The sequence below is a fragment of the Capra hircus genome, chromosome 9, assembly GCF_001704415.2.
Source record: "Capra hircus breed San Clemente chromosome 9, ASM170441v1, whole genome shotgun sequence".
Taxonomy (NCBI): Eukaryota; Metazoa; Chordata; class Mammalia; order Artiodactyla; family Bovidae; genus Capra; species Capra hircus.
This window is the reverse complement of record NC_030816.1, coordinates 48,000,161-48,027,434: the sequence shown is the minus strand read 5'-3', so window position 1 is coordinate 48,027,434 and position 27,274 is coordinate 48,000,161. Positions and strand designations below refer to the sequence as shown.

The 27,274-nt window shown below is 41.4% G+C and overlaps 1 protein-coding gene and 1 pseudogene across 1 annotated transcript in view; one reads left to right on the top strand and one right to left on the bottom strand.

The window, feature by feature from the left end:
• ANKRD6 (ankyrin repeat domain 6) overlaps positions 1-27,274 on the top strand; it is a 183,426-nt gene that overhangs the window by 9,067 nt on the left and 147,085 nt on the right. The window lies entirely within an intron of this gene.
• LOC102175483 lies at positions 2,823-3,934 on the bottom strand (annotated as a pseudogene).

The window sequence follows — 27,274 nt, the reverse complement described above, 5'->3', positions numbered from 1 at the left end:
CCAGAGTTCACTCAGACTCATGTCCATCGAATTGGTGATGCCATCCAGCCATCTCATCCTCTGTCATCCCCTTTTCCTCCTGCCCCCAATCCCTCCCAGCATCAGAGTCTTTTCCAATGAGTCAACTCTTTGCATGAGGTGGCCAAAGTACTGGAGTTTCAGCTTCAGCATCATTCCTTCCAAAGAACACCCAGGGCTGATCTCCTTTAGAATGGACTGGTTGGATCTCCTTGCAGTCCAAGGGACTCTCAAGAGTCTTCTCCAACACCACAGGTCAAAAGCATCTTCGGTGCTAGCTTTCTTCACAGTCCAACTCTCATATCCATACATGACCACTGGAAAAACCATAGCCTTGACCAGACGGACCTTTGTTGGCAAAGTAATGTCTCTGCTTTTCAATATGCTATCTAGGTTGGTCATAACTTTTCTTCCAAGGAGTAAGCATCTTTTAATTTCATGGCTGCAATGACCATCTACGGTGATTTTGGAGCCCCCCAAAATAAAGTCTGATACTGTTTCCACTGTTTCCCCATCTATTTCCCATGAAGTGATGGGACCAGATGCCATGATCTTCGATTTCTGAATGTTGACATAAAACTCACCATTTCAATATTATTTTGAATATGCAGTTCAGTGGCATCAGTTTCATTCTCGTTGTTGTGTAACCATCACCACTATCAGTCTCTAGAGACTTTCATCATCCTGAACTGAAACTGGGTACCCACTTAACAATAATTCCCCAATCTCATCTCCCCCAGACACCTGGTAACCACTGTTCTACTTTCTTCCTCTGTCAATTTGACTAGTCTAGATGCATTATATAAGTGGAATCATACAGTGTTTTTTCTTTTGTGTGTGGCTTATTTTACTTACTGTCATGTCTTTGAGGTTCATGTACTATTTTTTTTTGCAACTTACGTGAGAAAGTAATATTGTTTCAAAATAAGGGTTTTCTTCTATTTTCTTTTTTTTTTTTGGCTATGCCACCCAGCATGCAGGATTTTAGTTCCCTGACCAGGGATAGAACGGTGCCTGTTGCCGTGGAAACACAGAGTCCTAACCTTGGACCACCAGAGAATTCTCTCAAAATAAAGTTTAAAAAAGAAACAAAGAAACAAATATCCCATTGATGGTGCCCCACTGCTGTACCACACCAAGGCATAGAGGTTAGGGACAGTGCAGGATAGCCAGGAGAGCCTGAGAGTGACATTACCTCTCCTTCCTTCCTCCTCCTTATCCCCAGTCATAGGAGAAGAGATGAAGCAATAGCTGTGTTCTCTCTTGCACAGGGAAGAGTCTGCGTTATTTATTAGTAGATTGCTGTATCAGCCTGAGGAGAAGCTTTTAAATTTCCCACGATAATAGGGATTCCTGGGCTTCCCTGATGGCTCAGCAGTAAAGTACCTACTTACCAATTCAGGAGACCCGGGTTTAATCCCTGGGTCGGGAAGATTCCCTGGAGAAGGAAATGGCAACTCATTCCAGTTGCCTGGAGAATTCCATGGAGAGACGGGCCTGGCGGGTAAGAGTCCATAGGGTTGCAGAGTTGAACATATGACTTAGAGACTAAACAACAACAAGGAACTAGGGATTCTTAACCTGAGGTTCAGGACTGATGGACTGCAAAGGCTCTAACAGCTTCCAGAATTTAGGTGTGAGCAGTTAATGCTCATTTGTATATATGAAAGGGGAAACCTTCCACAACTTTTGCTATATTCTCAAATGATTCCCTAACCCCAAAATAGTAAGCACTACAAGAAAATATAATTTAAATATAATTAATAGAGCTCTTCCCACCCCATAACAAGCTTTTTCACTTGGGTGTCAGCCCCTTTCAGTTTTCTGGTGTATTTTTCCCCTTACCAGGCTCCAGAGGCTTTCTTTCTGTTCAAACCTGGGAGAAGCCTAAATAGTTCTTTTCCCTGAGTCTCCAGCCATTCTCTCCTGTGTCCTACAAAGTCCAGGATCCTCAAGTAGCCCCAGAGTAAACCATCTTCAAGTCTCCAGTGGGCAGAAGTGGAACTGAGTGGGACTGAGTGGGACTCAGACTCTCTGGAGAAATTGTTATTGTTCAGTTGCTAAGTCATGTCTGACTCTTTGCAACCTCATGAATTACAGCGCACCAGAGGAGCCCGGTGGGCTGCTGTCTATGCGGTCACACAGAGTCGGACATGACTGAAGTGACTTAGCAGCAGCAGCAGCAGGTTTCGCTGTCCTTCACAGTCTTCTGGAATTTGCTCAAACTCATGTCCATTGAGTCAGTGATGCTGGAAAAATAGGAAGAAAATAATACTTGAGGTACACAGCTATGGAAAACTCAGGAAGTGGTTCTGAATGACTGAGGTTCAGTAGATTCTGCCCTGGAGCATGCAAATTTAATTTCAGATTGTTTTCTGGTTTACACTTTGTGTTACAAATGTATAATAAACGTATCATACAATACATTCTACCTTATGGAGTATCCAGTGGTTTAGGTGAGCTATTGCAATGATGCATTGTTATAAAAGATGTTAGGTATCAGAATTTATTTAATAAATAGAACTCCCCAGTCATTCAGACTGTTTTTTTTTTTTTTTAGGTCCCAGGCTTCTTTATTTAAGAACAAAGTGATGAGTGATGTGGGGATTAAAGTCAAGAGCATCACTGAACTTCACCTTCCCTCCAACCAGTTTCCCCAAACTCCCTGCCCCCACACCCATTGTGTTCCCAATTCCTTTCTTAGTGAATGAAAAACTTAATCCCAAAGCCCTGGTACAAACCCCAGGGTTCTCTCCCTAGCTCTCCCCTTCCTCTGCCCCCCATTCCTGGGGTGAGCAGGCACCTCAGTTTGAATGCATAGGAGAACCCAGAGCGGTGACAGACACTGAGGGAAAGGCCTCACCCTCAGGGAATGGGACGGAAGAGTACAGCGTAGTGAAATGAGGGCCCCCGTAGCCTGGGGTACCAAAATGGGGCCCTGGCGCCTGAGGAAAGGATACGGGTCCCCTTGCGAAAGGAGACCCAGCAGCCTCAAAATCCTTGCGTTGAGAGTAGTCACTGCTTGATCGTTTGCCCTTCTGGCGGTGGTTGCAGAACCACACTCGGACCACGTCCTTCTCCAGCCCTAGCTGCTGGGCGATGTGGCTAATTTGCTGCAGGGTGGGCTTCGGGCACTGCAGGAACATGCTCTCCAGGTTGCCTCTCACTCGGTTCTCAATACTCCGCTTTCTCTTTCGGGCCTGCACAAGGGTCTCTGCCTTGCCTATCTCCTGCAGATTCTCGTTGTTGTCAGCTTCCTCCACCCACTTCTGCAGCAGGGGCCGCAGCTTACACATGTTCTTGAAACTGAGCTGCAGAGCCTCAAAACGGCAGATAGTCGTTTGGCTGAACACCTTTCCAAACAGAACCCCCAGGGTGAGCCCCACATCGGCCTGGGTATATCCTAGAGCGATCCTCTTCTGCTTTAGGAGCTTGGCAAATTGTTCAAGGTCTTTCTGAAGAGCTTAGATGTCCTGGCACTCCTCAGGGTTCGGCTCCAGCTTCTCCTTGTCCAGCTTCGCGGCTCCTGCGGGGGCGGCACAGGGGTCCGGGGAGGCCCCCTCGGAGTTGCTCTCCACCCTGGCTCCCGCCTCGCCCTCTGGCTGAGCGGTCTCCAGGCTGCCTGGGGGCACCGACCCCACTCCAACCTGCGGTGCACAGTAGGCCATCCCTCTGCACAAGTCGTAGGGCGGGGGGCACCGGGGAAGTCGCCACACCTCGGCGCCGGGCACAACCCCCGGTCCGATCCCCGACCCACCAGGAGGCCCTTGGAAGCTCATCCACTTCCGAGGATCAACCCAGCCCGGCTCTGGCCCTCCCGGCCAATCGCCTCCACCGCCCGGCGCGGGTGAGAAGGCGAAGTCAGAAGTGAGGTGTCCCAACATGGGGAAGGAAGGCACCCCGAGCCGGGGGCCTAGGAAAATGAGCTCAGACTGGTTAGTAACTCATATAAATGGATTGCACAAATGGGAAAACCTGTAACTTGCAAGTTTTTCTTATACATGTGATTCTCTAATCTTTGCATTCATCTTAGAAATCCTTCAATAAATTGTGACTTGACTCATTTATTCAACTCAAGTATATTCTGTTAGAGTAGGCTAACTGCTGTAACAAATGTTTCCAAATCTCAGTGGCTTAAGCTAGTAAAAGTTTACTTCCATCTCACCCGAAGTCCAAATAGGTTATACCTGTTTCGGCAGCTCTCCTGGTTAGCACTTCTTCAAGTGATTCGCAGATAAAGGGTCCTTCCATCTTATTATACCGTCATGAACAAGGTGATTTCCAGTTCACTACAGGGGTGAAGAGAAGGTGGGAAAGGCATACCAGAATAACTCCCTCCACCAGCAAGTAAAAACATTACTTCTACTTACATTCCATTGGCCAGAACCAGTTCAAATCCCCACTTCAATTTATGGAGGCTGGGAAATATATGTGCCTGGGTGGACAGCTGCTTCTGACCAATAGTGATTTAATTTAAAAGGGGAATAGAGCTCTTTGATGGCTAAGTAGCCATCTTTTATATTAATATGCTAGTCTTTTAACTGGTCAGTTCAGTGTAACTGCTTCATATGATTTACTTCTCACTTTCCAAATAGGTATATATAAAGTGTTATGTCTTTGTAGTATAAGGTGTGGGTGAGACCTTCCTACAGGAAACAATTTTGTCATAATTCTTGAGTAAATAGAAATAGGATTAAACCATCTAGTTTCATACATTTATTAGGGAATGAAGTGTATTTTATTTATTCAGAGCCATCCAACTCCCTAGAGAATTGCACAGTTGAGAAAGATGGAACAGAGGAAGATTAGCCAAGAACAAGAATATGCATGTCTCACTGGGTTCATGAATGTTCTTGTAATAATTTACTTCCAGCTGCTGGCAATAGGCAAGTATGAAAATTTTCCTCTTCAAAAAAAAAAAGCAGTCTTCATCATGTGCTATATTACACAGTCATAAATTAAGTGCAGCTTTTACTTATTTGCTCTTTGTTATTCAGTCACTAAATCATGTCTGCTTCTTTGGAACCCCATGGACTGCACACCAGGCTTCTCTGTCCTCCACTATACCCTGGAGTTTGCTCAAATTCATCTCCATTGAGTTGGTTGAGTTCATCTCATCCTCTGCCATCCTCTTCTTTTGCCTTCAGTCTTTCCCAGCATCAGGGTCTTTTCCAGTGAGTCAGCTCTTCGCATCAGGTAGCCAAAGGATCAGTCCTTCCAATGAATATTCAGGGTTGATTTTCTTTAGGATTAATTGGTTTGATCTCCTTACAGTCCAAGGGACTCTCAAAAGTCTTCTCCAGAACCACAATTTGAAAGCATCAATTCTTCAGCACTCAGCTTTGTTTATGGCCCAACTCTCATATCCATACGTGACTAGTAGTAAGTGGGAAAACCATAGTTTTGATTATACAGACCTTTGTCAGCAAGGTGATGTATTTGCTTTTTAATACACTAAGTTTGTCATAGCTTTCCTTCCAAGGAGCAAGTGTCTTTTAATTTCATGACCGTAGTTACTGTCCGCAGTGATTTTGAAGCCCAAGAAAGTAAAATCTGTCCCTGCTTCCACTTTTCCCCCTTCTATTTGCCATGAAGTGATGGGACCAGATGCCATGATCTTAGTTTTTTGAATGTTGAGTTTTAAGCAGCTTTTTCACTCTCCTCTTTCACCCTCATCAAGAGTCTCTTTAGTTCCTCTTCACTTTCTGCCATGAGAGTGGTATCATCTGCATATCTGAGGTTGTTGATCTTTTTCCCGGCAATCTTGATTCCAGCTTGTGATTCTTCCAGCCTGGCATTTGGCTTGATGTAAATAAGCAGTGTGAAAATATAATGGAAACTAAATTTGTAAGGAGATCCAACGAGTCCATTCTGAAGGAGATCAGCCCTGGGATTTCTTTGGAAGGAATGATGCTAAAGCTGAAATTCCAGTACTTTGGCCACCTCATGCGAAGAGTTGACTCATTGGAAAAGACTCTGATGCTGGGAGGGGTTGGGGGCAGGAGGAGAAGGAGGCGATCGAGGATGAGATGGCTGGATGGCATCACTGACTCGATGGACCTGAGTTTGAGTGAACTCCGGGAGATGGTGATGGATAGGGAGGCCTGGCGTGCTGCGATTCATGGGGTTGCAAAGAGTCGGACACAACTGAGCAACTGAACTGAACTGAGACCAAAGGTCAGCCAACTATAGCCATGGGCCACGTCTAGCCCACTCCTTGTTTTGTAAAGTTTTTAGAACATAGCCAAACCCTTGATTTCCATCCCGTTTGTGGCTGCTTTCATACTATACTGGCAGAGTTGAGTAATTGTCGTAGAGACCGCATGTCCCACAACATGTAATGTATTTATTTACTATCCCTTTACAGAAAGTTTGCTAACCCTTTCACTAGACTTAAATTAGTATAATTTGGGGGACTTCCCTCGTGGTCCAGTGGCTAAGACCTTGAACTCCCAATGGAGGAGAACTTGGTTCCATTCCTGGTCAGGGAACTAGATCCCACATGTTGCTATTAAAACTTCCTGTGTCACCACTAAGGATAGCTAGAAGATCCTGCATGCCACAACTAAGACCCAAGCAGCCAAATAAATAAATAAGTAAAAATAAAATATTTTAAAAATCAGTATAACTTGGTTTGAGGTGACTCTGCTTCCATGGGCTCTCCTGGTGGCTCAGACTGTGAAGTATCTTCTTGCAATGCAGGAGACCTGGGTTCCGTCCCTGGGTTGGGAAGATCCCCTGGAGAAGGGAATCCTAGTTAGGATTTACTTAATCTCTGGCCCACAGTTTACCATCATAGTGGGGATAATAAAACCTACCTATCGAGAATCTAAAGTAGATTTTAAGTGATCTCACGTAAGTTACTCAATTGATCTTCTAGTTAGCAATCTGCCAGTCTGTCTTCCAGTCTTTAGATCAATCCGTTTCCAGCTCACCATGCGTAAGAATTATCTGGGAACTCTATTACGGTTCAATGATGTCCACCCTGATTCCTCAGGGTCCTGATTGAGCAGATCTAGGGAGATGCAGGCGTAACAAGCACCCCAGATTTTGATGGAGGACCTTGAGTAAATAAGACCCTTGTGGCAACTTGTCTTTGGTTCCCTAAAAATAGTTTCTCTGGTAGCTACAAATATGCTTCTTGACTCACCCCAGAACTGAAGCCTTGCTTGCTAGATAGGCTAGCTTGGAACCGAGAGGGGAATGCCCAGTGGCATTAGTCATCAGCATTCTGAACACGTGCAGAGAGACCCGGCCGTGGGCTTATCATAGAAATCAAATCATTCACTGCCTGACCGCACCTATACAGCCATCTGGTGCCTTGCTTCCAAATAGAAATAATGATAGGGACGTTGGCACTGGGGCTTCAGAACTGGTTTACATTGGAGCTCCGTATGCCTCTTGATGCTAAAAGGGAACAAATTAAAGCTAAAATTAGCATTAAATTCCTGGGTTAGCTGTCTCTTTTTAAAATCAAAATAATAGTAGCAGAAGAGGTTACCATGAGAGGAAGAACCTAAGTGCAGGTGTTTTATAGGCGCTTTAGGAATGGATGCTTATTTAATTATTTATAATTTCCTTAATCTCCAGAATGTATTGTCCTAGGTTACCTGATACTTAATGAATGGCTTGCTCACTGAAGCCTTTGTTTTCCTCCATTTGCTGTTCAAAAACTTAGTACAGTAAAGAGCTGTAAAGCCAGTCATGAATAATAGCAAAATCCTCTGGCACCTGTTGGGTTTTTATACCATATGGAAAAAAGTGAGGAACCCCCCCTCAAAAAAAACCTCCAGAAACAAAAACTAGAAAAATAAAAACTTGAGGAATCGAAGAACCTCGCACTATCAATATTTAATATGAGTGGAGCTGTGTTGCTGTTCAAAAGCAGTTTTAAAACTGAGGGTCAGGTGCCTTGAAACATTTTCCATCTTTGCTACCCTGCTGAAATAAATCCTGGATGGTTGATTGGATGTAAGCCAGGGTATTTTGTACTTTGAAATGTAAGAAAAGTAAACACTTTATCATCCAATGAGGGACTTGCAGCTAATTAGATTCCTTCCTGTTGGGAGATGTCTTGGGAAACACCTCAAAAACATATGCTAATAAGGATTTAAAGAATCCTATGTAAGATTATCAAAGGATTCCTTTCAATAATGAGTTCCCTTAGACTTGGGATATTTACTATACGATCAGAATTACTAATCATTCAAAATATACCCTCTTTAAGGGAGCCTAGCATTGCCCAGAACGTAGGAATACCATAGAGGAATAAGATTCTCAAAAGGTTGCTAAGTAAATAACCACCTTCTATTTTTATTAAAATGATGTTAGATCATTCCTTTTCTTCCCTGCAAAATATGCAGCAGGTTTATCTCTCCATGCCAGAATTTCTTTCCTTCCTATTACTAAACTCTTGAGAAAAGGCCATTTTGAAAAAAAAAAAAAAAATAAGGCTTCCGTCTTTAAAAATTGATTATTCTGATATACTAAAAGCTAACTGTCTTGATGCTTAGTGCATTTCTGTCTGTTTAAATCCAGAATTCACAAATTTAAATTCTTCCCTTGGTATTTAATGACTCATAAACACTTAACACTGTGGTTATAACTGACTGGCTGTGTTAAAAGTGACCATGCTTTTGTGCATCTAAAAATAGAACCTGAAATACTCTACCAGATTTGCCCCAGGATGTCTGTGCACTTTCTTATTACGCCTCTCTCTCCCCCTGCCTTTGGAATTCCCTTAATGTCAGAGACATTAACTTTGAGGGTAAGCACGTAAATCTTAAAGAGACTTGGAGTATTTGCTCTGAATTTACTAGCCAGCTAAACTGGATGGAGGTTGATATCTCAGTTATATGAGGCATACTTTTTGTTATTCAAAATGAAAGTTGTGCATACAGTGGAGAGAAAACATATTCCCCAAATCAGTAAGCCGATAAAAGTCATGATGGATTTTGCATGAACAAAGAAATGTCAGAGGCTGTTAGGGTATTTAAATGAGGGGAAAAATTCTATGTTATAGTAATCAATCTAAAAGGAAAGATGAAAAAGAATGGATGCTTGTACAGGTATAACTGAATGACTGTGCTCTACACCTGTAACTAACACATCATTGTTAATCAACTATACTCCAATATAAAATAAAAAATTTTTGTTTAATTAAAAAAAAAATGAAAGGAACGATCAAGTATTGATTATAACCTAACTAGATACCATGGGGCTTATTGGTAAAGAACCTGCCTGCCAATGCAGGAGACACAGGTTCAGTCCTTGGGTCGGGAAGATCCCCTAGAGAAGGAAATGGTAACCCACTCCAGTATTCTTGCCTGAGAAATCCTATGGATACAGGAGCCTGGTGGGCTATGGTCCATGGGGTTGCAAAAGAGTCAGACACGACTTAGTGACTAAACAACAACCAGACACCTAAATCCACGGCAGCACTGTCTCAGCCCCACAGAATAAATGGCATTCATTAAGTTTGAGTGTATTGTTGCCCTAGGATTAGGGAGGCCAAACTGTTTTACTGTTCTCTGCAAAGCCTAATCTCTACCTAAACAATAACTCAGGAAGAAAAATGTTAAGGTCAGTGACTTTCCGCCTTCCTACGGATTTGTCTTTTTCTTTCTGATGAGCATTAGGTGATGTATCTTAAAGCCCCAGGCCTCCACATTCATATCTGGCTGAATGACCTCTCCTGGGAATGGACAGTACAGATGCCCTTCAGGAGAAGTCTGCTTCGTGGGAGACTGGCAGGCTTTAAAGAGAAGAGTGCGACCTGGCTGCCAGGACACTTAGGTTCCAGTTTCACATCTGACCAAAGCCTTTGTGCCTTCTGCCAAGTCACTTTCTTACTTCTGTGGCTTTTTTTTTTTTCTTTTCTTTTAGAAAGGTGACCAATGGCCCAGTGCTTCAGATGGGTCCTCATTCACTAGTCCCCTGCCCCTATGGGTTTGAGTCATAAAAACATTTTTTACCTTGATAAATTATTATAAGCCAAATACCTTTACAAGAGCCACTCTAGTCAGGAAGTCAAACTTTGCGAGTCACCCCAGGAGCCCCTCCTTGGGATGCATCTCAATCATAACTCCCTCTCTCCTTCCAAATCAACTACAGGCCACCCTTGCCTGAGCTGTGGTGCTATAAAGAAAATAGAGCATGCTGAAACCCTGATCCCTAGTATTATTTGCTCTGTCGTGTCTGACTCTTTGCAATCCCATGGACCATAACCCTCCACACTCCTCTGTCCAAGGGATTCTCCAGGCAAGAATACTGGAGTGGGTTGCCATTTCCTTCTCCAGGGGATCTTCCTAACCCAGGGATCAAAGCTGGGTTTCCTGCATTGTAGGCAGATTCTTTACCATCTGAGCCACCAAGGAAACCCTGATAGGCTATCTTAATCAGTGGGGAAAATTTTGATTTTAGCAGGACCTATAAATGTTTGGCCCACACATTAAAAACTATTTTACTGTCTGTTACAATTGTATAGGGAAATTTTAAAATACCAAAGTTTGGTAAACTGTAACTTAAAACATTAGCAACATTGAATATTAGACTTTTATTTTCTTTGTAAAATCTTATCAAGGGTAGTTTGGTTTGCCTTTTCCCATCCTATGACTTATGATACAGAACAGGCAACTTTTCAGAATTTATTTTATTGATGTATAGTTTATTTACAATGTTGTGTTAATTTCTCCTACAGCAAAGGAACTCAGTTATACATGCAAACATATACAGACTCCTCTGTCCATGGGATTCTCCAGGCAAGAATACTGGAATGGGTAGCATTCCCTTCTCCAGGGGATCTTTCCAACCCAGGGATTAAACCCAGGTTTCCGGCATTGCAGGCAGATTCTTTACTCTCTGAGCTACCGGGAAGCCCTATGCTGCTTCTGCTGCTGCTAAGTCACTTCAGTTGTGTCTGATTCTGTGCGACCCCATAGACGGCAGCCCACCAGGCTCCTCCGTCCATGGGATTCTCCATGCAAGAACACTGGAGTGGGTTGCCATTGCCTTCTCTAATGCATGAAAGTGAAAAGTGAAAGTGAAGTCACTCAGTCGTGTCTGACTCTTAGCGACCCTGTGGACTGCAGCCTACCAGGCTTCTCCGTCCATGGGATTTTCCAGGCAAGAGTACCGGAGTGGGGTGCCATTGCCTTCTCCGGGGAAGCCCTGTATACACATGTATATATGTGTATACATTCTTTTCCATATTCTTTTCCATTATGGCTTAGCACAGGATATTGAACATAGCTCCCTGTGCTCTATAGTAGGATCTTGTTTATCCATCCTCTGTATATTAGTTTGCATCTACAACAAGCATCTTTTCTATGCCTTGATTAACGTTCATGCTCTTGTCGAAGTTTGGATCAGTTTCTAGTATTTTATCCTTTGCGCTTTCAGTGTCGTGAAGTGTTTGCAGGAGTTCCGTTTGTGTGAAGTTTTTGCAGCGTCATTTCTTCATCCTTTCATCTCCACACTTTCCTTATTTATGGTGATCAGTGCCCTTCTTTGAGTTCCTCTGGCTCCACACCTGGAGCCTTCAGGTGGTAGCTGTGTCAACTTACCGTGGTCAGCCATTTATTTTGTGTCCCTGTCCTATTCCATTCAAATTTCACTTCCAATGTTACCACTTTTCATTTTTTGGCTTCACTTTCTTCTTTGTTGGCTAATTCCCTCTTTTAATTGTTCATTTTGGTAAGCTATTAGGTGGACTTTTCACTGGGAGACAAGGAGACAACACCGTTACATGGTTTGTTGTCTGTGTGAACTGAGTAACAAGTGACCAGTACACTTGGATAACAGAGGTACACTGGCAGACTTGGAAAGATGTGATGCAGTTGGTCACCAATTGTGATGCACTTCTGTTAATTACAGAGTGATTTGTAGACTGGAGAGCTGTTAGTGAAATTGGTACCTCATGAAGTTTCTCAAAGTTAATATACAGTGGCTAGTGAGATTGGAACCTTGTTGTTGGAGGACTGGTATAATTTAATCTGTGGGACCTGAAATAGTGCATGTTAGAATATATAGGCAGCCTACACATGTAAAGTGTTTGTTATAGTAATTATTTGATATAGTAATCACTTCCTTGTGTTTTTTTGTACCTCTGTTATCCAAGTGTACAACTTTAAGTACTATGATTTAGTATTGTTCTTTAAAATGCTTTTGTTATCTTCTCTAAGTCTTTTTTTCTTTTTAATCCATGGGTTTCTCCTCTGGGGGGCTTCCCTGGTGGTTCAGATGGTAGAGAGTCTGCCCACAATGTGAGAGACCCAGTTTCGATCCCTGGGTCCAGAAGATCCCTGGAGAAGGGAATGGCAGCCCACTCCAGTATTCTTGCCTGGAGAATTCCTTGGACAGAGGAACCTGGCAGGCTATAGTCCATGGGGCTGCAAAAGAGTCAGACATGGCTGAGCGACTAACACCTTCAGTTTCCCCTCTGTATTAGTTTGTCAGGGCTGCCATAACAAAGCACCAGAGGCTGAGTAGCTTAAACAACAGAAATTTCTTTTCTCACAGTCTGGAGGCTGGATGTCTCAGATCAAGGTGTTTGCAGATCTGGTGTCCCCTGAGGCCTCTCTCCTTGGCTTGCAGATGGCTGCCTTCTTGCTGTGTCTTCACATATTTTTTTTTCTGTCCATGTGAACTCCTGGTGTTTCTTTGTCTTCTCATAAGGACACCAGTCCTAGGTGTCCTACCTAATGGTGTCCTATTAGGGCCTGCCTCCATGGCCTTGTTTTAACCTAGTTACCTTGTTAAAGGCTGTGTCTCCAATTGCAGCCACCTCCTTAGTATGGGGAGTTAGAGCTTCATATGAATTTTGTGGGGAACACAATTCAGCCCATCACATATTCTACTCCTTTCTTTTCTTTACTGCTTATCTATCAGAATCTTTACTACTTATCTTATGGGCTTCTTGACTGCTGGTTACATAAATCATAAACCATAATCACATACATTTTCATCAAGAGTCAGGATCACTCATGAAGGACAGCATTGAAGACTAGGACTAGGTTATATTCTAGTTACTAAGGCTGTATAACAATCACCCTAAAACCTGGCAGCTTAAAACAGCAATAGTTATTTATTGTCTCTCAAAGTCTGTCAGTCAGGAATTAGAGAGTGATTCAGCCAAGAAGTTCTGACTCTGGTCTCTCAGTAAGACTGCAGACAGATTTAGCTGGGGCTATGGTCATCTGAAAATTTGGGGCAAGGAGGATCTACTTTAAGATGCTCACTCACTCGCTCATGCCCAAGATGCTGGCATGTTGGGAATGGCATGTTGGTGGGAGCCCTCAGTTCTTGCTGTGTGGCTGCTTGAATGTCCTCACAGCATGGCAGCTGATGTCCCCCTGAGTGAGTAATCCAAGAGATTTAGATAGAAGCTGCAGTGGATTGTCATCTTCTTCATGTTCTATGGGTCACATGGATCCAGTCTTGATTCATTGTTGAGGAGGATTCCACAAGGGCGTGAATATAGGAGGTATGGATCTTGGGGACTGGCTGCCATAAGTTGGATGGATAATAAATGTCATCCTTTTGGGAAACCTGTTTGCAAATCAGCACCTTTCAAATGCTTGCATATCTTACAAGGCATGTCATCAAAGTTAAACATTACTAAATGCCTACTTTGTGCTTAATGAGTTAATATTTTTAAGAGGTTTCAAGATAACATTTTGTTATCTTTATGTTTGTCTAAAACCATTATCCAAATACATCTATTAGTAGATTTTTCTTCAACTTAATCATGCCTTTGAGATACTGGTCTTAAAAAAGTTTTTTTTTAACTTTTTAATCTTTTGGCCACCACGTGTGGCCTGTGGGATCTTAGATCCCTGACCAGGGGGAACCCTGGCCCCCTGTATTGGCAGCATGGAGTCTTAACCACCAGACCACTTGGAAAGTCCCCTGAGATACTTATCTTAATTGATGGATCCTAAATTCTAAAATGTAGGCATTTCAGATATCACATAAGCCTTTATATGAAGTAGGAGATTTTACTAGAAATGACAGAAGAACATGTGCTAAGAAGCAGGAAGACTATATAAAGAAGAGAAAGCAAGTTGAACCCGGGTGAAGGTGAGTAGTGTGGAGAGTGTATCAGTTGATAGCAGATAATAAAGTTGGTGAGATGAAATGACTTATGAAAGGTTATAAATTTGTGCTATAGTTTTTATTATGTGATGTTTGTAGAACGATATATAGTTACCTAAGTGATTTTGTGGTATGAAGTATGAGATTCGTGGCTTTATTGAATCAACTTATATCCAGATGTAAAGCTAATGCTAATGCTTTAAAATTTACAAATCGCTGAGGAAAGAAGAGAAGTGAAAGGCAAAGGAGAAAGGGAAAGATATGCCCAACTGAATGCAGAGTTCCAGAGACGAGCAAGGAGAGATAAGAAAGCCTTCTTAAGTGAACAATGCAAAGAAATAGAGGAAAACAACAGAATGGGAAAGACTAGAGATCTCTTCAAGAAATTTAGAAGATACCAAGGGAACATTTCATTCAAGGATGGGCACAATAAAGGACAGAAACAGTAAGGACCTAATAGAAGCAGAAGAAATTAAGAAGAGGTTAAGAATACATAGGAGAACGATACAGTAAAGGTCTTAATGACCTGGATAACCATGATGGTGTGGTCACTCACCTATAGACAGACATCCTGGAGTGTGAAGTCAAGTGGGCTTTAGGAAGCATCACAACGAATGAAGCAAGTGGAAGTGATGGAATTGTAGCTGAGCTATTTAAAATCTCAAAAGATAATACTGTTAAAGTGCTGTACTCAATATGTCAGCAAATTTAGAAAACTCAGCATTGGCCACAGGACTGGAAAAGATCAGTTTTCATTCCAATCCCAAAGAAAAAAGGGCAGTGCCAAAGAATGTTTAAACTACCATACAGTTGCACTCATTTTGCGTGCTAGTAAGGTTATGCTCAAAATCCTTCAAGCTAGGCTTCAACAGTGTATGAACCAAGATCCAACATTTGTTGGATCATAGAGAAAGTAAGGGAATTCCAGAAAATATCTGCTTTATTGGCTACTCAAAAGCCTTTGACTGTGTGGATCACAAGAAACTGTGGAAAATTCTTAAAGAGACAGGAGTACCAGACCACCTTACCTGTCTCCTGAGAAACCTGTACACAGGTCAAGGAGCAACAGTTACAACCTTACATTCTTTTTTATTGTTGAGTAATATTCCATTGTATAAATACCACATGGGATTAAAATTTTTTAATAACCCATATTCGCTTGTAATTCAGTATTTGTTAAATAAAGATGTTTTGGGTTTTTTCATAAAGGAAAATTAGGAACATTGTTAAAATAGGATAATAGTCTAAGCAACTTAAGGTGTTATAGTTTGACTCTCATACAGGACTTCACACAGTTGCAGAAATGAGAGCAGTATCCAATATAGACTCTTATGAGTACAGTATTAGAAATAATGTTATTGAATCTTTATACCCCTGGAAGTTTGTCTGATAAATTGAGTAGTTGTCACACTGAGTTCCATACAATTAATATCATAAAAATAAAACTAAGAACTAATATATGTGTATTCCACCTCACTCTACAGGCTCATTAGAAGTAATTGGTTGCTAGTTTCAAAAATACAGTGAAAGACGTTTGCAGTGTTTGTGTTCATTTGGGATCAGGCTGTTTTGCAGAATCAAAGGTTATTGAAATTTATCTGTGGCAGAGATGGGTGAATAATGAACAGTTCTTTCTAGACACGTAATACAAGCTCCCTGTTGGCTTATGTCTGTCTGCCTTAGTAACAAAGATGTCTCTGTGCTACCAGGTAAAGACCTGGAGTGAACTGACTGCCCGGTAAAGGCTAAAAGCATTTGTAGGATATAGAACCACAGAGACTCATTATGATGACTAAATTGCTTATGAAATACCAGTACTCTGAAGTCCTGATTGGAGTGGGCTTCACACGTCTGTGTTCTGTCTTTCCTATTTCATATGCAGCGTTTTGATTTAGAGATAGAGTAAGGCCTGTTGAATCAAACAAAAAAAGGTAGTCTTTGGGCAATTCCTACAACAGACTCTTCTGTTTGATCTTTTGTTATTTGAACCTTTTAATTATTTTAAAACACAGAAAAGTACACAGGCACTCAATGTATTGATCACCAAGATGAGTTTTTAGTTTTCAGTATCTTGCTTCACAAAATATAAGCATAAGGTCTTTCAACTTGTGGGAAACAGGACTAGAAAAGTGAAGAACATCAATCCCTTCCAAGACTAGCTTTTATTTATAGCTATAGCTTCTAACTTTATTTTAGTGCTTTATAAACTCACCAAATCCCACTACTTAACATTAGCAATAAATTGCACCTTGTTTACTTCTAACCTTTACTTGAAGCTTTTAGTGTAATTGATTGGACACCTGCTTTTGCACATTCAAATGGTTATGAGTTTGATATATATCAAATCCATTCCAGAGGGGTGTGGAAGAAGAGAAAAAAGAAATGGATCTTATTATCTTTTTAAAATGATCTTTTCTTCTCTATCTCGGCTTCCCTGGTGGCTCAGCTGGTAAAGAATCTGCCTGCAGTGCAGAAAACCTGGGTTTGATCCCTGGGTTGGGAAGATCCCCTAGAAAAGGGAATGGCTACCCACTCCAATATTCTGGCCTGGAGAATTCCATGGACTCTATAGTCCATGGGGTCACAAAGAATCGGACAGGACTGAGACTTTCACTTCACTTTCTTCTCCAGCTAATGAATTTGGATAATTTTAAAATGTCAATCACTTGATGTAATTGGTTTTTTCTATTCGTTGTGCTGAGTGCTTGTCCCATTCAGTACAGAGACTCATGCCCTTCACTTCTGGGAAATTTTCTTCCATCATTTCTTTGATAATTCACCTTTCTTCTTAACCTGTTTTCTTTTTAAAAACTTCTGATATGGAGAAGACCTATTGAATTGAGACTCTTTTTGCTTAACTCTTTTGTCTCTATTTCTGTCTCTGTCTTTTGGTTGTATTTCTTGGTAGATTTTTAAACCTTACTTTCATTCCTTCTATTGAATTAAAAAATGTTTTTTGTCACTAGTAGTTTTATTTCCAAGAAATCTCTTATGTTCTTTAATTATTTTTTCATTTTAGCCTCTTCTATAATACTTTCTTTAATCTCTGAGGATACTAATTCAGGTTGTTTTTTTATATACATTTAGTGGCAATTTATATACATTATGTGGCAAAACCATCATAAAGGCAAAAAACACAAAGCACAATATTCAAATAGTGCTTACACTTTAGGGATATACTTGGAGTGGAGCATAAAGAATATTGTCATTGGTTGTGTCCTATTTTTAAAATTAGGAAATTAGTTTTATTATGATCTTCATTCCTTACATATATTAAATATATAATCTTTTATATGTGTCGAATATTTCATAAAAAGTGAGAAAATTTGAAGGAAACTCCTTGTATCCCATCTTGTGAGAGTAGATGTTTGACAGTACCTGGAGTCGGGGCATTGACTGTTTGTAATCATGACCCACCCTTTCAGCTCAACATGCAGTTGAGAAATGTCAGGGCTAAATGAATCAGCATGAACAGGGTAAAATCAAGTGTAAAGTGAAGTGGCTCAGTTGTGTCCGACTCTTTGCAATCCCATGGACTGTAGCACACCAGGCTCCTCCACCCATGGGATTTTCCAGGCAAGAATTCTGGAGGGGGTTGCCATTTCCTTCTCCAAGGGATCTTCCCAACTCAGGGATTGACCCTGGGTCTCCCGTGCTGCAGGTAGACTCTCATACCATCTGAGCCACCAGTGAACCCTATAAACAGGGTAGTCATGCATAATTCCTTTGGATACGTTCTTGGCAGGATGCTCCTGAAGTCACAAATTCTTGCAGACACCATCTAGTCTTTCCCGTGATATGTAAGAGATATCTCCACCAGCTCCTGACTACGTGCTGGTCTTAAATTTCATTCTTTGCCTTCTCCACGATGCCTCAGGCACTTTTGCAGCACCTTGACTGTCATCACTTACATATATCTGTATGCCATTTTGGGTCAAAACTGTTTAACTGGACGTGAAATAAAGGCGGAAAGAAACCTTAGCGGAGTAAAAGGGGCGGCTGGTAGAGAAAGCCCAGTACTGCGCTCACTGCCCATTGGTGAGAGCTCGTGGGCGGGGCCTGGCCAGGACGTGCGCATCTTCCCTCTGCCCTCACCTCAGCCCGGGAATGATTCCCCTGAGTGCACCTGTGGATGTGCTTAGGTTTTAGTACTAAAATGGTTGAGACAGAGGTCATCATGAATCAGAGCGAATGCGCCATTGCTAACCACATACAACTGTATGTGGTCTTTCAGTTTCTCCCCAATTTGTGTTTGTGTCCACTCCAGTACCAAGTGGTTCTACGTCCCAAACCTCAACAAGTGTCCCCCCTCTGTAAACACCAAGCTGAGGCTTCTTCCCCACCCCACGATACAGCGGTCACTGCTTTTCCCCTGGCTTTCCGACTTCCATATCTGTGGAAATCTCTCCTTTGCTTTTGGCCACTCCATGTTCTATTCCTGACCTTCCAGCTGGCGCTGCTCGTAGAGAACCCACCTGCAGTGCAGGAGATTAAGAGGCGAGTTCAATCCCAGGGTCAGGAAGATCCCCTGGAGGAGGGCATGGCAACCCACTCCAGTATTCTTGCCTGGAGACTCCCTTGGACAGAGGAGGCTGGTGGACTACAGTCCATAGGGTCAAAGAGTTGGACTCAACTGAAGTGACTCAGCACACACCCATGTTCTGTTCTTTAATGTGGTTTATCTTTATTCTCTTTCTCTCATGTTAGTGGGGTCTTTGTTGGGAGAGGAGATAGGGGAGATGTTTCGTAAGCTTTCTTTTTTTCTGCCAAGAAATGTAAAAAATGATTAAATTATGTTTTTCTTTTCTTTTTTAATTGAAATATAGTTGTTTTACAATATTTCATTAGCTTTAGGTGTACGATATTGTGATTCAGGAAGCTTTCTTCAATCAGAAACCAGTATTAACATTATGAGGCATTTTGTCTACCTCCACCTCCATCTTTTTTCTTTTTTTTTCCTTTAGCTTCGTTGAGGTATAATTGACAAAATTGTACTTTATTTTTTTGGTAAGATATTTAAAGTGTACACCATCACGATTTGATATACATAGACACTGTGAAAGGATTACCATATCCATCACCTTACATGTTTTGTATGTGTGAGAACGTTTAAGTCCTATTACTCGGTGAATTTCAGTTATACGTGTTATCAACCATAGTCACCATGTACATTATTTGATCCACAGACTTTATTCATCTTATAACTGAAAGTTTGTACCCTTTTACTGACCTCTCCTTATTGCTTTCACTCTCTACCTCCTGGCAACCTCTTCTCCCAGGAGTTTGGCTATTTATCTATTTATTGATAATTTAAAAAATTTTAAGATTCCATGCACAAGTGAGATCACGCAGTATTTGTGTTTCTCTTTCTGGCTTATTTCACTTAGCATAATGCCCTCCAGGTTCATTAATGCTGTTGCAAATAACAAGATTTCCTCCTTTTTCAAGGCTGAAATTTATTCGATTGTGTGTTGCGTGTATTTTCTTTAACCATTTATCCATTAGTGGACACTTAGGTTGCTCGCATACTTTGGCTATGGTGAATAATGCTGCAGTGAGTATGGGAGTACAAATATCTTTTGGAGATACTGATTTTGTTTCTTTCAGATGTATACACAGAAGTGGGATTGCTGGATCGTATGATAGTTCTATTTTTATTTTTTTGAGGCACCTCTGTACAGTTTTGCATAGTGACTGTGGCTATTTACATTCCCACCAATAATGTACAGGGGTCCCTTTTTCTTTGCATCCTTGCCAACACTTTTTATCTCTTGCCCTTTTAAAAAAATATTCTATTCTTTTATTTATGATTTATTTTTGGCTTCGCTGGGTCTTCATCGCTATCCATCGCTTTTCTCCAGTTGCAGTGAGCAGGAGTTTCTCTTGTTGCAGAGCATGGGTTCTGGGCGGGAGGGCTTAGTAGTTGTGGCGGCCCGGGCTCTTAGTTGCCCCGAGGCATATCACATCTTCCGCTACCAGGGATCAGACTGGTGTCCCTTGCATTGCAAGGCAGATTTTTAACCACTGGACCACCAGGGACGCCTCTAGCTTTGTTCTTTTTGCTCAAGATTGCTTTTGTTATTTGAGGTCTTTGGGGTTTCATACGAATTGTTTTTGGATAAATCTTTATAACTGAAGGAGCTCATATTAACTAGTCTCATTCCTTGGTAAGGCAATCTTTTTTAGGTTCACTTTTGCAAAACAAATGTTTGATAATATGTATCTACATACTGGGCTTCCCTGGTGGCTCAGAGGGTAAAGCGTTTGCCTGGAATGCGAGAGACCTGGGTTCGAACCCTGGGTCGGGAAGATCCCCTGGAGAAGGAAATAACAACCCACTCCAGTACTCTTGCCTGGAGAATCCCATAGAGGGAGGAGCCTGGTAAGGCTATAGTCCATGGGGTTGCAAAGAGTCGGACACGACTGAGTGACATACTACTGGAGATATGGGTCAATCTAATTTATGTTAGGTGTAAAATCACCATCCTCTAGTAATAGTGGCTTATCTTTAATAAGCTTTGGGATAGCAGAATAAAATACTCCTTTATGAACTGTAACTAAGGAGAACCATTATTGATCCCTGAATTTAAAAAGCTGTCATTGTTCTTTAGTAAGGTAATTTCATCACTAGTGGTGATATTTTATCTAGTAGTCCAAATTCCTACTTTCATTGGCAGAACTTCACTTCTTTGTAACCTGACCAAGTGTCTAATTTAGAACAACAGATGGCTGGAGCTTGCTTTATATTGATTAGTAATATTTTTTCTTCTGACACACAGAAAACTTTTCTTTAGTCCTTTGCAACTTGATCATCCGTGCACCCTTACAGAAATCTCAGTGTGTCCTATATGGCTCAGAATATTATCTACAAGCACTTACCTTTGTTGGGCTTTTGTTTGGAGGCCAGAGCAAGAATGTCACATGATGCACAGGAAATAGTCCTCTAATCTTGCCTATTCACACGTGACGCACCATCGTTTGTCATGCGTCTTTTGTGTTTTAATTAAAAAAAATTTTTTTTCCTATGTTTTGACCGTGAATGCAGCCCTTGGATCTTAGTTCCCCGACGAGGGATCAAACCTGTGCCCTCTGCAGGGGAAATACAGTGTCTTACCACTGGCCCACCAGGGAAGTCCAAGTCTTTTGCATTTTAACAACACCTTTCCAAGAACTGACATTGCTTCAATCTAACCGACTTTGTAACTTCCTTAGGGGAAAATTAGTACACATTTTTATTTATGAGGGAAATGAAAAATACTTTATTTTATGCTGGATTGTGAGTTAATATGTCTAGGTAGACTGTTACTAGCCAGAGTCAGGACCAAACTCTGGTTCAGCTTGCTTGTTGCTCTGGAGTCAATGTTGGAGAGACAAGGCTGGTGAAAAAAGAGGCTTTATTTAGGAAGCCAGCACCTGGGGAGATGATGGACTTGCATTCCCCCAATTCACCTCCCAGTTGTCAGTTAGGAGTCAAAAGTTTTTAAAGGAGAATTTTGGTGGGCTCACTGACAGTGAGGGTGCCAAATACTTGCAGAACAGCATAGTCAACAACGATGATCATCTCTAAACTGGTCCTGCAGTAGTCTAATCAGCGTCACCGTGGTCATTTTAAGCACAGGTAATCTTCAGCCCTAGGGTTGATGTGCTCCTGTTTCCTTGAGGCCTGTTCTTGGAATTGTGCAAGCCACAGACTCAGTACTGCCCAAGACAGAGCAACTTAGGTCATGGCTACAGTCTGGTCATCCCATGGTTAGTTTTTTCCCTCTGGTGGCAGTTATAGTATATGCAAAGCAACTGAGGAACGTGCCTCAGACACTGTTATCTATGTCCTTCAGGGAGGAACTGAAGATTCTGTGACTCTCTTATCTTAATCATTAATTGCTTAATCCTGCTCTTTCATGAGTCAGGGAGGCCTGGGAGACTACAGCTTTTCTACAAATGAGAGACGGGATTCAGAAGGGCTTTTGTATATGGGAAGGCCTTCCTGCCCCCACTGCAAAGTCCTGCTCTGTTATAAGACCTCTAGGAGTTTTTTTGGGGGGACCCAGGAGACCTGGAGGCCTCCTAAGTGGTTCAGTGGAAAAGAATCTGCCTGCCAATGCAGGAGATGCCTGTTTGATCCCTGGGTTGGGAAGAAGATCCCCGGGAGAAGGAAATGGCAACCCACTCTAGTATTCTTGCCTGGAGAATCCCAGGGGCAGAGGAGCCTGGTGGGCTACACACACACACACACACACACACACACACACACGCGCGTGCGTGCATACACAGCATTCTTAAAATCTCAGACTTTGGTACTACTCTTCTGCTCCCTTCCCAGACCATGACAGTTCCTTGAAAACTTCTTTCCTATTCCTAAAAGCCAAGGGGTGTGTGTGTGTGTGTGTGTGTGTGTGTGTGTGTGTGTGTTGAGGGTAGGGAGAATGGTGATAGAGGAGTAAATACTGTAGGTGACTTTTCAGATAATCTTTAGTGAAAACCTGAAAGAAGAAGGGACAACCTGGTGAGACAGGAGAGAACATCCAGCCTCACCACCTGTCTCCCAATATGCTCCGAAAATTCTGGCCCACAAAGATATCCTCTTTCTTTAAGAATTGGTAGTGCATGTAATTATAGATTATCTGACATTTTACTTGAAATTACTTTTTAAAGGTGTGTCATTGCAAAGTGGTTAAGAGATCATACTCTGGAGCTAGGACAATTTAGGACAAATCCTGGTTTTATGAGGTACTAGCTGTGTGACCTTAGACAAGTGATGTAACCTCTGTGTGCCTCAGTTTCCTCATATGTAAACTGAGAATAATAATAATATCTACTTTACTGTTTTGTTATGGGTAAAGTACTTAGCCAGCAACACTAATACATATTCATTGGAAAAGTAGATAGTGGGACTTCCCTGGTGGTCGAGTGATTAGGACTCCACGCTTTCGCTGCCAAGGGCCCAGGTTTAATCCCTGATTGGGGAACTAAGGTCCTACAAGCCATGCTGCACAGACAAAAAAGAAAAAAGAAAAGTAGATAGTGTAAAAATTAGCAGAAAAAGAGATAAAAGTCTTCAATCCTTCCTCCTCCATTCTGAAGGAGATCAGCCCTGAGTGTTCTTTGGAAGGAATGATGGATGCTAAAGCTGAAACTCCAGTACTTTGGCCACCTCATGCGAGTTGACTCATTGGAAAAGACTCTGATGCTGGGAGGAATTGGGGGCAGGAGGAGAAGTGGACAACAGAGGATGAGATGGCTGGATGGCATCACCGACTCGATGGAACGTGAGTTTAAGTGAACTTCAGGAGATGGTGATGGACAGCGAGGCCTGGAGTGCTGAGATTCATGGGGTTGCAAAGAGTCAGACACGACTGAGCAACTGAACTGAATTGGTACATACCCTTATATGTTTTTTGTAGACAACATTAAGATCATACTTTCAATGTTATCTGTAACTTTTCCCTTTAATAATATATCACGAGCATTTGCCCATACTTTTTAACATCAGAGCTTCCCTGGTGGCTGAGACGGTAAAGCGTCTGCCTGCATTGCGGGAGACCCAGGTTCGATTCCTGGGTTGGGAAGATCCCCTGGAGAAGGAAATGGCAATCCACTCTAGCACTCTTGCCTGGAAAATCCCATGGACGGAGGAGCCTGATAGGCTACAGTCCATGGGGTCACAAAGAGTCGGACACGACTGAGCGACTTCACTTCACTTCGCTTTAACATTATTATATCTAAAAGAGAACTACGTTGAAGCTTTAGGTGGCTTCCAGATTGTCGCTTTTATATGAAATGCTTTGGTAAACATTTTTGTATGTTAATCTCACTCTTTTTTTATTTGGCTGTGCCGTGCAGCTTTTGGGATCTCAGTTCTCTGACCAGAGATTGAATCTGGGCCCATGGCAGTGAAAGCCTGGAATACCAACTGTTAGGCTAACCAGGGAACTCCCTCATCTCATTATTTTCCTTGAAAAGAAATGAAATTGCTGATTCAAAAGGCATTTGTTTTTATTTTTAAGGCTTTTGACACATATTGCCAAATTGCCCTCCAGAAATGTTCACTAGTGATGTGTGAGAGTTTGTTTTCTTGTCCTCTTGTCATTAGGGATTATTCTAAATTTGTTTTTTGGCTGCATTGTGGCTTGTGAGATCTTAATTCCTTGACCAGGGATCAAATACATGCTCCAGGCAATGGAAACTTGAAGTCCTAACCACTGGACCACCAGAATTAATTCCCTCTTAATTTTTTATTTTAGTTTCAATTTTATAGGTAAGAATTATATCTTCATTGTTTGATTATGAAGAAAACTGAACATTTGTATATGTTTTTAGCTCTTGTGTTTATTTTTCTTCTCTGTGTATGTGAAATGCCTTTGTATTCCTTGACAATTCTTTTTTTAGGGAAAGTGTTCACTTTCTTGTAAAGTTTCCATTTGTAAGAGATCTTTGTGTTAAAAAGCTATTGATTGGCTTAATTAAAATATTTTTTTCCCAAGAGGTAAAGTTTCAACAACAACTTTATTAATCAATTTGATACTCTAAGGTTAGTCAATTAAGCTTCATCCATGAGATCTCTAAAACTATAATCAGTTGATATTTATATTATCATATACAAGGTATATTATTTATAAACACAATTGGGAAGTCTTTTTATTTTTCCCTTCTGAATATACCAGACACTTGCTGGTGAGTTGATTTGGAGTTTGCTTTGTGAGTGAAATTACTTCATTCATTCTTATTAGGTATTGTGAATCCTGTTTTGTGTTTTATCTGTGATTTTTTTTTTAAATTGAAGTATGTAGTTGATTTACAATGTTATGTGTTAGTTTCTGGTGTACAGCCCAATGATTCAGATATATATATATATATATATATATTTATATATATGAATATATATACACACACACATATATTCTTTTTCACATTTATTTCCATTATGATTTATTACAGGATACTCAATATACTTCCATTTGTTATATAGTAGGACCTTGTTGTTTATCTCTTTTATACATATAGTAGCTTGTATCTGCTAATCCCCCCCCAAAATATGGACTGCTTAAGAATTTGCTTACCATCCTTGCATGGGGGCCATGCTAATCTCTTTATCATTCCAATTTTAGTTATATGTGTGTGGAAGCGAGCATTATACTTGTGATATCTTAATGGATTCCTCAACTATTATCAGATGCTGTCTTGGTATTTTAAACTCTTAGAGTCAGCCACAGTGCTTATGCCGTGTTTATCAAAGAACTTGCTGTGTGGAAAGATCAAAAGTTGAGATGGAAGGCCCACAGATTTTTGTGATTCTAGAGCTGAGGTTGTAATGCTTAGTATACAAATAACCAAGTAACTTGAAAGGTGGATTCTTCGAAAGATTGGAACAGTTGCCAAAGATGAATGGGTGAGCAAGAGCTCTCTCTGTGTAGGGCAGATCATTGCTGCTCAGGCCTTCTGTGGGTATAACTTCTGAAAGCTCGTTGGAGGACTCATCCCTGTAGCTTTCTGAGGCTTGAGCGGGAAGTATATATTTTTGCAAAACCTGGAAATTCCCTTAGTTTGAAACTTTACTCATACCTTCAAACTTATTTTGGAATTTAAAATAGCTGAAAAAATTCCTGTTGACCCGATAGAGTTCCCAAGGCAGTGTGTCTCTTCTTCCATATTCTTTACTTCCTAAGCTCTCCCCTCACCACCACAAGCCCCCCACCCGACCCCCACCAGCCATCTGAGGAGACATCGCTGATGGCAGAAAAGCCTTCTGAAAACCCCTAGGTGACTCGTGCCACACATGTATGGCTCCAGGATTGACAGATGATTTTTTAAAATAGTTTACCCTTCACTGTCAGAAGACTTTTGAAGTTCTGATCAGGGAGTCTAAAAATTCACATTTCACCTGGTGAAGAGGGTGCCTATCTTACCTGTCTGGATTTTTTTTTTTCAGTCAAAGTTTAATGAAATATTTTGTATTACCTATAATCTTTTATTTAAAAGTGAGAACAGACTATGAGGAAATGTATAAAATCTGTTTAAATTAGCAGAGCAAAAATCGTGTTCGTACCAATGTTATTTATAAATATTGAGATGTTATTTATTTAAGCATGATAAATATATTCTATTTTGATGGTTGAATGTGAAGCTTGCTTAGAATTAAATTTTTTATTTTCATTTTTCTGAGTGGCTATGACTTTTTCTAGCCAACCTAAGGGGTTTTATAATGTTTCTCTGGTCACTTAAGCTGTATTTAGAAGTTTTTAGTAGTACTTTCTGAAAATTTCCAAGGCATAGCATAAAAATTTGTGTTACAGACGTGTTTCTTCTTATTCTTCCTCCCTTGGTCTCACTGTTCCCCACCTCCATCCCTTCAATTCCTCCACACACATACCCCCCAACACCTCCCAGTTCTGGGTCAATTTATTTTTTCCCTCAAGGGTAGTGATTATTGTAAATTCAGGTCTAAGGCCATCTCTCAGGTTTCAGATTTCCTTTAGGAGAACTGTGCCCTATTCCTGCCTCACTTTCTTATATCCAGCACAGAAGTAAGTTACAGATGTAGAGGAGGAAACATCTGTTTATAAAATGTGAGATTTGAGTAAAATTCTAAATGCAACATGGTTAACGGCAGAGCTTCATAGAGTCAGGTCAGCCCTGTTTGGGCTTCCTGTGGTTTTTAATGCTGCATGGTTCATACCGCGTGTAGACGCCTTCCGCCATGCTTTTCATGTCGCTCTCTACTTCTGTTGCCACCATTTTAATTCACATTAGCTCACATCTCTGGCCCGTTAACCTTTTCACTGGGTGTTCCCTGCCTCCGTGGTCAAGTTCCTTCAACCTGCAAATCCCACAAGCAGCGGATGGATTTGTATGTCTGGACATTGTTAGTAGTGGGGTCACTGTGCTGCCTACAATACCCCCAGCATTATGTTCCCGACTCTCAGCCTCTTCAAAGCCTCTTTACCGCGAGCGCCACATTAATTTCCTAGTCTTATCGCCCACTGCTCCTTGAACCCCAGATTCTACCTGTTGATCTGACAAGCCTGACCGTCCCTGAGCGGGTATTGCTTTTCCTCCCATCTGTCTGCGCTGAGAAACCTGACCCACCTTGGAAGTGGCAGCATCTTCTCCTGCATTACTTTCCAGATCCCTGCCATTGGCAGCGTTCCTTTGCTTTAGTCAGCTC